The sequence below is a fragment of the Mobula hypostoma genome, chromosome 2 (assembly GCF_963921235.1).
Source record: "Mobula hypostoma chromosome 2, sMobHyp1.1, whole genome shotgun sequence".
Classification (NCBI taxonomy): domain Eukaryota; kingdom Metazoa; phylum Chordata; class Chondrichthyes; order Myliobatiformes; family Myliobatidae; genus Mobula; species Mobula hypostoma.
Genome location: NC_086098.1, coordinates 183,724,407 through 183,738,037, shown reverse-complemented (window position 1 = coordinate 183,738,037; position 13,631 = coordinate 183,724,407). Strand labels below are relative to the sequence as shown.

The following is a 13,631-nucleotide window of genomic DNA, read 5'->3' as shown; positions in this document are numbered from 1 at the left end:
GACTGCTGGTAAGGCGATTTGATTAGTTCAGTTTTTGTAACACTTTAGGCCCTCCATTGGTCAGGGTCAACCATGGATGTTAGGTTCCATCTGTCTACGTGATAAGCAAGCCAAAGTGACAGCAGGCTCCCTCTCTCCATGCAGGTGATGAATCCAAAGGAATAACAGAGACCGTAGCAGTTTGCTATCACTGGCATCATAGGAGTTGCCAGTCAGTTTTTAACTCCACAGAGGACTGCCTTAGGTCCTCCAGCTCTAGATTTTTCCTCAGGGGTTTACACCCAAAGCCTACACCATGAGTGGGAAAAGCCCACAAGGCAGCGGAAGTTAGAGGTCAGAGTTTTCCTTCTCCTAGATGAGCTGCCAACCACGGCTGACAAACCTCATTTGCCTGAAGTGACTTGTTTTAAGGCACCAGTAACCCACCTTTGCCCCTTCTCTTGTCAATAGAAATGGTTCTGCCGGGCTTAGTAGCTAAGCCACACGTAAAGGCCAAGAGCTGAACTTGATTGTCAGAGGCTATTTGAGAGTATTTAATAGATAGTGGGAGCTTGTCCCCATTACCACTCCTGGCTATAAGAATCTTAAGGAACCAATTTGTAACATCATTAACGAAACGTTTCCCATTTATCAGTAGATTTCCCATTCATAACTCCTTGCTGTTGCTGCTCAATTCTACTTATCTTTTTTAAAGGAAAGAGAAAGTGGGTTTTCTTTCAGATGGCACAAAAATAAAAGTTGAATTATCACAGTTCATAGAAAAGAGATCATGTATTCCTTTACACAGGCACCAAAGATCATAAATGTTAATCTTTACAAAGATTCCGATCTTTTACTGATGGCTCTGTCCTTGCCCTCTCTTGACATCTGATGCAGAAGGTAAGACGTCAGAAAGCCAAACATTTCCATAGCATTAACTGATGCCACCCAGCATTTATCAGTGAGGCAGACACATGGTCACACTCCCCAACCTGCTTGTGAACTCAAGTACAGTTCTCTGCAGAAGTCTTGGGTATATATATTTAGCTATGGTGCCTAATATTTTTGCATAGAACTGTATTTGTCAATGTGGCAAAGAGCGAGTTTGGAAATGTGGTGGGAGCAAAGGATGTTGGGAATGATGAAGGTGGAGCAGGAGGGATGTGGGACAGGTGGCAGAAAAGGAGTGCCAAGGACAGTGGGTGACTCGGGTGCAGATACACCCAGCAATGATACATCAAAGTCATTTGATTCCAAAGAATTAGTGTATTGATCATTACAGAATGCCTCCCTGGTGCTTCCCACTCCGTCCCCTCTCCCTTCTCCTTTTCCCAACCATGATTCCCCTCTCCCTGTCCCCTCCCAACTCTCAGTCCACAATAGAGACCCATATCAGAATCAAGTTTATCATCATTCACGTGTCATGAAATAAGTTTTTTTATGGCAGCAGTACTGTGCAATACATAAAATTACCACAGCACCTTGCAATACTCTTAGGGATCCTAGCTATATATATATACCTAAGACTTTTGCACCTCTGTTCTGAGATTTGAGTGTAAAAATCTAACCTGGTATTGCCAAATGAGTGGCACTATTTCTAGTGGATGAGAGAATAAACTCTTGCTTTGACTTTTAAGTGCTATTTCAAAGGAAATCTAATGGTATCCAGTATTTAAAAATAAGCCGTAGCCAGTGTTTATCTTTTCATCAACTTACCAGCATGGATTATCTGATCGTTCTCCTTTTCCTGTTTTCTCGGCGTTCACTTTTCTTGTTAACAACAGTGATGATTAAATGCTTAAGGGTTTCTTGAAAAGAGATATGAGAGTGTCGGTCTTTCCTTTTTTCAGACAGTTCACCGTATGGGAGTTTCACATAAAGTGGGACTCAAAAGATACAAAAATAGGTAAAGGAGCAGGTAGTTTTGAGGAAGTAGAGAGGCTACAGAAGGACTTAGACAAATTAGGAGAATGGGCAAAGAAGTGGCAGATGGAATACAGTTTGAGACTATAATATTGAGATTTTATAAAGCACTGGTGTGAGCACTGGAGTAGTATGAGCAGCTTTGGGCCCTATATCTTACAAAGGTAGAAAGGAAGTGCAGAATCTAGAGAGGGTTCAAAGGAGGTTCACGAAAATGATTCCAGGATTGAATGGTTTGTCATATGAAAAGTGTTTCATGGCTCTGGGCCTGTATTCACTAGGATTCAGAAGAATGACGGGTGACCTAATTGAAGCTTATTGAATGGTGAAAGGCCTTGATAGCGTGGATGCGGAGAGGATGTTTTCTATGGCTGAAGAGTCTAAGTCCAGACGACACAGCCTTAGAATAGGGGTGTCCTTTTAGAATGGAGATGAGGAGGAATTTCTTCAGGCAGAGAGTATTGCCACAAGCAGCTGTGGAGGCAAAGTGTTTATGTATATTAAAGGCAGATGTTGATATATTCTTGATTGGTCACAGCATTAAGGGATACAGAGGGAAGGCAGGAGATTGGGCCTAAGAGGAAAAATGGATCAGCCATGATGAAATGGTGGAGCAGACTCGATGGGCCAAATGGCCTAATTCTGCTCCTGTGTCTTATTGTCTTATAGTCTTATGGTCTTAAAAGATGTTTCAAGAAATGATAACAGAAAGACTTACAAATTGCCAAAACTTGCAGCTTCTGTTCAATCTCCAAAGTAATTTGACAAATGTTTATTAATTTTCGAATACTGCTATTTCTTCTCAGAAAATTTTCCTTTAAAAATGTTTGTGATATGTTATCCAGGTTTATTTAAGAGGACGTGCTTTCTCAGCAACAGAAGATATCAGGACCACACATGAATCTACTTATTGTTATAAATAAGTTCATAAAATCTGTTTAAAAATATGAAATTATTGAGATTTTCTAGCTGTTAACTTGTTTAAGAATTATAGGAATCATCAAAAATTGAGATGACCATTGTTTGACCAGGGACACATTCTCTGAGTTATTTCACATCACATTTTTCCCCACTACTTGAAACAAAATGTAGAATGTCATTGTATTTACGGTAGTGTAGCAATTGGCAGAACACTAGTACAATGCTAGCGAGCCGGGTTCATTTCCACCGCTGTCTGTAAAGGGGTTTGTGCCTCCTCCTCATGACCACGTGGGTTTTCTCCACATGCTTCAGTTTCCTCACATGCGCCGAAAATCTACGGGTTAGTAGGTTAATTAATCACATGGGTATAATTGGGTGCTATGGGCTCATTGGGACAGAAGGGCCTGTTACCATGCTGATATCTAAATTTTTTAAAAAGTAAGCTTTTGGTGGTCAGTTGTTATTTGAAAAATGCAATGACTTTCATTGATATCATGCAACTCCATAGCTTCCAAACTGTTTATGGACTGTGAGGTACGTTTGATACGTGATCATTGTTGTAGAGCAAGAACTGTAGCAGCCAATTTACATACTCGAACCCTCATGGACAGTAATGAGATAATGACCAGATATTGATTGGATTGGTCCAGGACACCGGGGCAAGCTCTGCTCTTCTTCAAAATAATGCATGACATGGCTTGTTGTGTCCAAGTTCCCTCTTTAAGGTCACAGCTGAAGACAACTCCTTAAACACTACAGCCTCACTCAGCACTGCACTGAACGGGCAAGAGTGGATTGGAACATGAATCCAGAGGTTTCTGCCTCAGATTTTTTTTGAAGAAGAAATAAACCATGTTATGAACAGTTACTTCCCTCAAAAGCTGGAAACAATAAGTAAACTGGAATTCCCTCCCTCCACTACATTGAGAACTACATAACTACATCAGTAGTTATCAATGTTGTGACTGTGATCGAAGTCTCCAAGGAGTCACTGAAGCTGGTCTTTATCCATCACAACAAGCAACTATTCTTCTGGAGATACTCATGGTAGAGTCCCCCAAGCTTAAATTACATCACATTTTTATACCCTCAGGATCAATGGTGACAGAAGATGATTCCAGACAGTTTCAATAGTTACAATGACATCATTTACTTCAATATTTTGGGTTGACCATGCTTTCTTTGAATTGCATATCCACAGTTGGCGACTCCTCTGAACGTTCAAATACCTTTGGTGGGACAAAATAACTCCAAGTTTCCTGAACTTATTGATAATGGTGCAAGTTACTTAAGTCCGTAGTTGCCCAGATTACTGCAGGCCGATTAACACAACCCCAATGTCTTAGCGTTTGGCTAACACATTTGCAAATGTCTCATGGTCACTATTTTTCAATCTATATCTCTTGATCTGTGTGCCAGGTTAACTTCAATTTACAGCTTGCAATTTACAGAAAGAACTGAAGACTGGTTCTTTCTTGAATTAATATCTACCATATTCACATAACTCCAAAATACTCCCTAACAATCACTACCTTCTTCCACTCTTCCCTCTGAGTCATTTGTACCATCTCAGACACTTCCCTTTCTGGATTTGGTGGCATGCTGTGCAGCAGTTAATGCAACTCCATTACAGTGCCAGCGACCAGCCATTGAGGATCAATTCCCACCACTGCCTGTATGGATTCATGCGTTCTCTCCACGACTATATGGATTTTCTATGGGTGCTCCAATTTTCCTCCCACATTCCAACTTACGGGTAGTAAGTTTTGGATGTGCCAGAAGCACGGCAACACTTGTGGGCTGTCCCCAACACATATTTAGGCTGTGTTGGTTGTAGTAGCAAATGAAGTATTTCATTGTGTTGTACCCTACTAATCACTCATTTACATCTACTTTAATAAGATCTCAAGCAAGAAATAGTCCAAACTGAAGTCAGCTTGATAATTTAATTACCTTATTCTGATGCTACAAAAAATGATGTAAAAATGTGCTTAATTTGCATTTAATTTAGATTTTCCTTGTCAATACTGCTTATATGATGCTATGTGCTTATGTGATGCTGCTGCAATAAGTTTTTCATTGCACCTGTCGACACATGTGCTTGTGCATATGACAATAAACTCACCTTTGACTTTGATTCATTTTGATTGCTGGTTACAGGGGTTAAGGGCTGGAAGCATGGTGGTGGGGAGTGGTGAGTGGAGCAGGGAGTCACAGAGAGAACAATCCCTGTAGAAAGCAGAAAGGGTGGGAGGAGGGTAAGGGGAAGATGAGATAAGGTGAGGTCACATTAGATCTGGTGGAAGTGGTAGCAGACGGTGTGGTGAAAGGTAAGGAGGTCGAAGGAAACTCCATTGATGTTCTGTCTGGAGCAATGAGGGTGGGTGTGGTGGTGAAAGTAGAGTGTGGAGAATGGAAGAAATATGTGTGATGTCTCTATCAACTGATGGGAAACCATGCTTGCAGAAGAAGAAGGACATTTTAGAAAATGTGAACAGAAGGCCTCTTCTTGTAAATGAATATGGCAGAGAAGGAGAAATTGAGAAAAAGGGATGGCATCTGTACAGACAGCTGAGTGGCAGAAGGTATAGTTGAGGTAGCTATAGGAGTCAGTGGATTTATTGAAAATGTTCGTGGCATATCGGTCTCCTGAGATGGGGACAAAAAGCTAAGATTATTAATGGCGTTATTTGTTAAATGTACAATACTGGGCAAAAGTGTTAGGCACACATATATGTAGCTCGGGTGCCTAAGGCTTTTGCACAGTCATGTATTTGTCAACGTGAAGCGGTTGGCAACTTTGCAAATCTGGTGGGAGCAAGGGATGTAGGGAATGGTGCAGGAGGAGTGTGGGGTAAGTGGTACAGAAAGAATTCCGGAGAGGTGGAGAATGGCACGGATGTAGACACATCCAGCCCTGTGACACCAGGCAAGGTCATTTGATTCCAAATAATTGGTTTATTGATCATTACAGAATGTCTTTCTGGTCCTTCCTACTCCCTCACCTCTCCATTCCCTTTATCCAAACCATGATTCCTCTCTCCCTGCCTCCTTCCCACTCTCAGTCCACAATAGAGATTCATATCAGAATCAGGTTTATCATCACTTACAAATGTCATGAGTTTTTTTTTGTAGCAGCAGTACAGTGCAATACATAAAATTACTACAGCACTGTGAAAAATCCTTAGGCACCCTCAGACTTTTGCACAGTACTGTCCATTGAAACAGCAAAACATACAGTGAAATGCATCATCTGCGTCATCAACCAACACAGTCTAAATATGTGCTGGGGGCAGCCCACAAGTGTCACCATGGCGCCAACATAGCAAATTGTAAACTCTTGCATGGCATATTTCTAAACCATATATTCTATATGCTTATATATTTGTAATCTAATAATTCTTTAGTTGGCATCCACAGGATTTGACCTCTTTAAGGACAGTCAGTGTAGTTTATTGACCACTTATCTTTTTAATTATTTTGTATTTCCTGGTTTTAAAAGGCAGCCAAAAATCCACATAACCTATGGCCTGCTGCATGGATGATGGAATAAGTTCAACCATTCAAAACTTATCTGCTAAGTGACTGGAAAAGCTGTTCTTGGGATTGGCTGGTAGCCAGTGGGGATTTTTTTTTAAGCTGTATGCATCCTTTAACCTAATGGTTTGTGGTGGAGGGTTAAAAGCCAGTTTTAGACAGAGGTACAGTAACTGGGATACTGAAGAAGATGAACAGCAGAGCACTCAAAGTTCAAAGTAAATTCATTATCGAAGTACATATATGTCAGCATGTACAACCCTGATATTCATTTTTTATGTGCATACTCAATAAATCCAAAACAGAATATTAACCATAATAGAATCAATGAAAGACTGCACCAACTTGGGCATTCAACCAATGTGCAAAAGACACAAACCATGCAAATACAAAGAGAAAATAATAATAATAACAATAATAATAAGTGAATAAATAAATAAATAAGTGATAAACATTGTGAACATGAGATGAAGAGTCCTTGAAAATAAGTCCATAGGTTGTAGAACATTTCAATGACGAAGTGAAGTTGAATAAAGTTATCCTCTTTGATTCAAGGACCTGATGGTTGAGTGGTAGTGACTGTTCCTGAAGTTGGTGGTGTGAGTCCTGAGGCTCCTGTACCTTCTTCCTGATAGCAGCAATGAGAAGGGAACATGTCCTGGGCTGTGTGGGTCCCTGATGATGGATGCTGGTTTCCTGCGACAGTGTTTCATGTAGATATGCTCAAAGGCCGGGAGGGCTTAATTCCTTTATAATAGTACCACACCTCACATATTGTTAACTGAAACTGCATTAACCCCCAATATCACATGAATCCACACTCAAAGATTTCTTGATAGCATGAGGAAGTTTCTATAATAATGCGGCAGAAGAGATTGAAGACATGAAATTACATTTTTACATTTTAAATTATTTAGTTCTGATTAATGTACTTTCATCATAATTTCATAATCATAGAATAATGGGATCAGCGGATCAGCTGTCGGGGGCTCTGTACTTAGATCGAGCTCTCTCTTTTTCTTGTTGATGGGGGAGAGTTTTTTACTGATTCTTGAGTTGGAGAACTTGCAAAAAAAACAACGCTGCAGACTTTAACACCATAAATCAGCAAGTTGTTTCTTTTTGTTGGTCTCCCGTCTCACTGTGAAAGGGTGACACCTCTCTGTCCCTTTATTAGAGAGAGAGAGAGAGAGAGAGAGAGAGAGAGAGAGAGAGCCTGTGGTATGTCAAACTGTTGGGTGAACAATTAATTTTTGTTGTAGTGCAGATCATGGTCTTTCTTGGGGGCTTTGCAATAGCTTGCTTGGTGGGTAGAGGGTGTTGATGCTTTTTTTTTGCCGAAGTAACTGTGGGGGGGGGGTGGGTAGTTTCTGCTGTTTGTGCGTGGGAGCAGGAAGTAGGGGAAGGTTTGAGGTTGTAATGTTTTTACTGTCACTCATTCATTGGGGACTCTTCTGTTTTCATGGATGTCTGTAAAGAACAAGAATTTCAGGTTATATATTGTATACATTCTCTGATATTAAATGGAACTATGGAACTATTAAATATCCCATGTGCAACAAAATGCACCCCAGGTTCAAAGAGCTCTACTGGAGCTTAATTTTCTGGAGTTTGCATGGTACAAAATGGGGATGATTTCTGTTCTGTATATTAATCCCAACAATATGCACCGCATCACTTTGAAAACCTCTCTGCTCCTGGTTGTCCACTATCCTCTAAGTGAAACATTCCTTCCCTTTTCAGTTGGAGCTGGTTGGATCGTGTGTCACATGCTTTCTGATTAAGCCTGTCAGAAGAGGCATTAAAGAATCATTGAAATTATGCATTCTAAAAGAGATGCAAGAGCAAAGATTGAGGATATGGATGCACATCATTGAACATAGATAGATAGATTATTATTCCCAAAGGAAATTACAGTGTCACAATAGCATTGCAAGTGCACAGAATAAATAAATGTTAGAAGTGAAGTAACACACTCCTCTGGACATGGTGTTCTGGCAAAAGCTAATCAGACTAAACTCAAAAGTAACCCCAAGGCCTTTTCACAGAGGTATACGTATGAAAATCCTACAGTGTTTATAATTCCCCTGGCTTGTCTCAAAATGCAATGTGTGATCAGCTGTCCGTCATATCTGATGATGACAGGAAACCTGTGCAGGAAAGTTTTTAAAGTGAAAACACTGTTGCACTTGAGCAGTCAGTCTCTCTCCACCTCAGAAGCCCAAGTTCAGCGAACAAGTAGTCGTCACAACTGGGGCCTTTCTTGATTGCAGACAAGACCATGACTTCTTCTGTGCCTTGTCGCGTCCTTCACTCTCCACGAAGTATTGCAGAACCACCTTACTGGCCATTGGATCTCACTGAAGAGAAAATCTTCAGATGCTGGAAATCCGAGCAACACACACAAAATGCTGGGGGAACTCAGCAGGCCAGGCAGCATCTATGGAAAAGAGTACAGCTGGCATTACAGCCCGAAATATCGACTGTACTTTTTTCCATAGATGCTGCCTGGCCTGCTGAGTTCCTCCAGAATCTTGCGTGTGTTGCTCGGATCTCACTGTTGATCTCATCTGCCCAGTCTGTCAGAGCTGACTTTGCGTGCTTGATCATGCATGTACCTATCTCACTGGGTTATCAGGCCCGCCAGCAACTCTAACCTGGTTTAGCCTTCCTGTCAAGCCTCTCCACCAGAGCTTAGCTGCTGTCTCCTGCAAACAGCTACTTGAAGCTGCAGGTGAGAGCTGGGTGAACAGTTAGGACCAAAAGTGAGTGTGCTCCCCCAAAATGGCTACATCTATTTGTAAACCATAATCTGTGGAACCTTTCCATTTCTGTTCTTTTCTTACTTTCCCTTAAATTTTTCCAAAGCATTTGACGTAGAGCTGGTGCAGACAAGACTGTGAATTGTTTTAATGTTACTATTTTTCAGATATACTTGAAAGCCAGATGCAATGGATGACACAGCTAACATAACACTGATTTTAAGGCAAAATTTACCTGAGATGAGTCAAATTGGAGTCACCTGCCTAGCTGGTACCCTCTAAGTGGCCACTGCTGCCTGAACAACACCACTGGCAAGAAAATGAGCATTCAAAAATATTTCTGAGCAGTTGCCTCACATTGAATTGTACAGAATGTTGAGATTGAAAACCACACTGCTATACAACATGGAGTAAGGTCTTTCATAAACAGTATCCTAGTGTCTATAAAAGACAAGAATATAGGAGCCTATTCTACTCCTCAAGCCTACCTTATCATTTAGTATAAATCCTAAAGCATTGGAACAGAATTAGGCCACTCAGCCCATCGAGTCTGTCCCTTATTCCATCATGGCTGATTTGCTATCTCTCTCAATCCCATTCTCCTGCCTTCTCCCCATAACTTTTGACACCCTGACTAACCAAGAACCTACCGACCTTTGCTTTAAATATACTCCGAAAATCCAAGTAAACATCCACAAACTCTCCTTCGTCTATCCTGCCTGTTATTTCCTCAAATAATTCCAACAGATGTGTCAGGCACGATTTCCCCTTAAGGAAACTATGCTGACTTTGGCCTACTTCATCATGTGAAACCTCATCCTTAATAATGCACTCAACATCTTCTCAACCACTGAAGTCAGTTGAACGGGCCTATAATTTCTTTTCTCCTACTTCCCTCCCTCCATTCTTAAAGAGTGGAGTGACACTGCAATTTTTCTGTCCTCTGAAACCATTTCAGAATCTAATGATTCTTGAAAAATCATTATTAATGCCTGCACAATCTCTTCAGCTACCTCTTTCAGAACACTGGGGTGTAGTCCATCTGGTCCGGGTGACTTATCTACCTTCAGAACTTTCAGCTTCCCAAGCACCTTCTCATTAGTAGTATCAACTACATTCACTTCTGCCCCTGACACTTTTGAATTTCTCACATACTGCTAGTGTCTTCCACAGTGAAGACTGATGCAAAATTTTTTGCCTCAATTACTACCTTTCCAGTGTCTTTTTCCATTGGTTCAATATCCACTCTCGCCCCACTTTTACTCTTTCTACTATATATTTGAAAAAACTTTCGGTATCATCTTTGATATATTTTGCCTAGCTTACCTTCATATTTTATCCTTTCTCTCCTTGTGGTTTTTTTTAGCTGCTTTCTGTTGGTTTTAAAATGCTTCCCAATCCTCTAACTTCCCACTCATTTTTGCCCTATTACTTGTCCTCTCTTTTGTTTTTATGCTGTTTTTGACTTCCCTTGTTAGCCACAATTGTCTCATCCACCCTTTGGGATGTATCTATGCTCCACCATCTGAATTGCCCCCAGAAACTCCAGCCATCTTCCCTGCTAGTGTCCCATTCCAATCAACTTTGGCCAGCTCTTCATTCGTGAATCCTTACTTCCCTTTACTCCGTGGTAATACTGACACATCTGAATTTATCTTCTCCCTCTCAAACTGCAGGGTGATTTCTGTGTATTATGATCACTGCCTTGAAAGCGTTTCTTTACCTTAAGCTCTCTAACCAAATCTGGTTTATTACACACAACAACCAATCCACAATTGCACAAGTGGGTACAACCACAAGCTGCTCTAAAAAGCAAATTCATAGGGATTCTACAAATTCCTTCTCTTGGGATCCAGCACCAACCTAATTTTCCCAATCTACCTACATATTGAAATCCCCCATGAACAGCGTAACATGCTTTTTCTATTTCCCATTGAAATTTATATTCCACATCCTGTCTACTGTTTGGGGCCTCTACATAACTCCCATCAAGATCTTCTTACCCTAGCAATTTCTTAACTCTACCTGCAAGGATTCTACATCTTCCAATACTATCTCACCTTTTTCTAAGGATTTGATTTCATTTTTTACCAACAGAGTCACCCCACACCTTCTGCCTAACTGCCCGTCCTTTCAATACAAGATGTATCCTTGGATGCTATGCTCCCAACTATGACCTTCTTTCAGCCATGTCTCAATGATACCCGCAACATCACACCTGCCAATCTCTAACTGTGCTACAAGATTATCTACTTTATTCTGCATACTACATGCATTCAGATAGAACACGTTCAGGCCTGTATTAATCATCCTTATCAATTGTGCCCCATGTTACACTTTAATTCATCCTATTGACTGCATTTTTGCTCTATCATCTGCCTGTTTATCCTCACGGTCTCACTACACACTACATCGACTTGTATTCCATCTGCTCCATCCTCACACCTCATCACTCCAGTTCCCATCCCCCTGCCAACTTAGTTTAAACCCTCCCCAACAGCTCTATGAAACCTGCCCACAAGGATATTGATTTCCCTTGAGTTCAGGTGTAACCTATCCTTCTTGTACAGGTCATACCTTCCCCAGCAGGGATTCCAATAATCGAGGAATCTGAAATCCTGCCCCCTGCACCACTTCCTCAGCCACTCATTTATCTGTACCATCATCCTATGATTATCTGCCCTAACTAGCACGTGGTACTGACAGTAATCCAAAAATTACTACCTTGGAGGCCTTACTCTTCAGCCTATTCCCTAACTCCCTATATTCACAGTTCAGGACTTCCTCCCTCTTTTTACCTACCTCATTGGTGCCAATGTGCACCACAACCTCCAGCTGCTCACACTCCCTCTTGAGAATCTTCTGCAGCTGCTCGGAGACATCCTGGATCCTATTATTTCAGAAGCACCACACCATCCTAGTTTCTCTTTGGTGGCCACAGAATCTCCTGTCCATCCTCCTAACTACCGAGCCTCCTGTCTATCTGAATCAATTTACCTTTTCCCAATTTTATCTCAGCATTATCATCAAGGAGTTCATCCTTTACTAAAGTCTCATGAAGTTACAAATTTCTCTGCCTTTGAGACATGAAAGAATTGGAAACAGAAAATTACCTTTGCAAGACAGATTCTTCTGTGAGAGCTGGGATCTGTGGGTTCCGCATCTCATACAGAACAAGAACGGAAAAGTTCTATTGTGTTCTCAGACAGAGACATAGATTTGAACCGTCCAGCAGTTAAGCATTGGTCATAACTCAATAGTTACTCATGAAAGATGTGGATTTGGTTTAAGGTTTCATTTACTCTTCTGCCTCCGTCAGCACATTTTAAGGTAGAAATTGATCCTCAGTCACATCTGCTAAATGTGAGCCATTCTGGTGCAGGCACTCAGTACATTTCCAATTCACTATTCACTACCACAATATGATTCAATATGCTCTCAAAGGAGACACCGAGACCCAGGGTTTGAAGTTTGTTGTTGTTATTGGCTCATAATTTTGCAACAAACATCGATATATTTAGTGCAAAACTGTGTGCCATGAACAACAGCATGAAGCTTTAAAACCTGGGCCTCTGAACTTCTTTCTACAATTGAATTCTCAACTTCCGTATCAGGAGGTCATAGTCAGTGCAGATCAGTAATACATACTGTATATATCCTGCTTATATATACAGTATAGTTACTGTTTAAGTGATGCTATGTGCTTTTGATGCTGCTGCAATTAATTTTCCATTGAACTATTGTATACACCTGACAATGAACTCAACTTTGTCTTTGAGCCAGGATCAGCCTCTTCTACTTTTGACCTCCATGAACATAATGAGCCAATCCCCCTTATTCTCTGTTGTAACAATTTTTTAATACAAAGTATGAAATGCACTGAACACGTGACCAAGCTCAATTGCTATATTTAATAACTCCTGCAAGTTTTGACTTGCAGCAGGTCAAAGTCAATCCATTTTGCTCGGGTTTCTGTTGTCTGGTACATAAAGTTTTGACAGAATGTAAGATACCTTTCTCCTTGTGATTTTTAATTAATCTTAACTCCTTAACTCCTGTACTCAATACATTGATTTATGAAGGCCGATGTGCCAAAAGCTTTTGTTATAATCCTGTCTACCTGTGACACCACTTTCAAGGAATCATAGATCTATATCTCTAGATCCCTCTGTTCTCCTCAGTTCTCCACACTCCTCAGTGCCCTACTGCTCACCATGTGGGATCTATCCTGGTTGGTCCTCCCAAAGTGCAATGCCTCATATTTGCCTGCATTAAATTCCATCTGGTATTTTTCAGCCCATTTTTCCTGCTGGTCCAGATCCCACCACAAGCTTTAAAGGTCATCCTCACTGTCCACTATGCCCCCCCCCCCCATCTTGGTGTCATCCACAAATTTGCTGATCAAGTTTACCACATTATCATCCAGATCATTGATATGACAAACAACAATGGACCCAGCACCAATCCCTCTAGCTTCTCCTGCAAAGCCAGTGTCTAATCCAATTTACT

At 41.0% G+C, this 13,631-nt stretch overlaps 1 long non-coding RNA gene across 1 annotated transcript in view; it reads right to left on the bottom strand.

Annotated features, from left to right (window-relative positions):
* Positions 1 to 6,843: 6,843 nt before the first annotated feature.
* LOC134360290 (uncharacterized) overlaps positions 6,844 to 13,631 on the bottom strand; it is a 63,753-nt gene continuing 56,965 nt past the window's right edge. The window contains exon 3 of the long non-coding RNA XR_010021309.1: positions 6,844 to 7,830. This is a non-coding gene — a long non-coding RNA (uncharacterized LOC134360290). The remainder of the gene's footprint in view (positions 7,831 to 13,631) is intronic.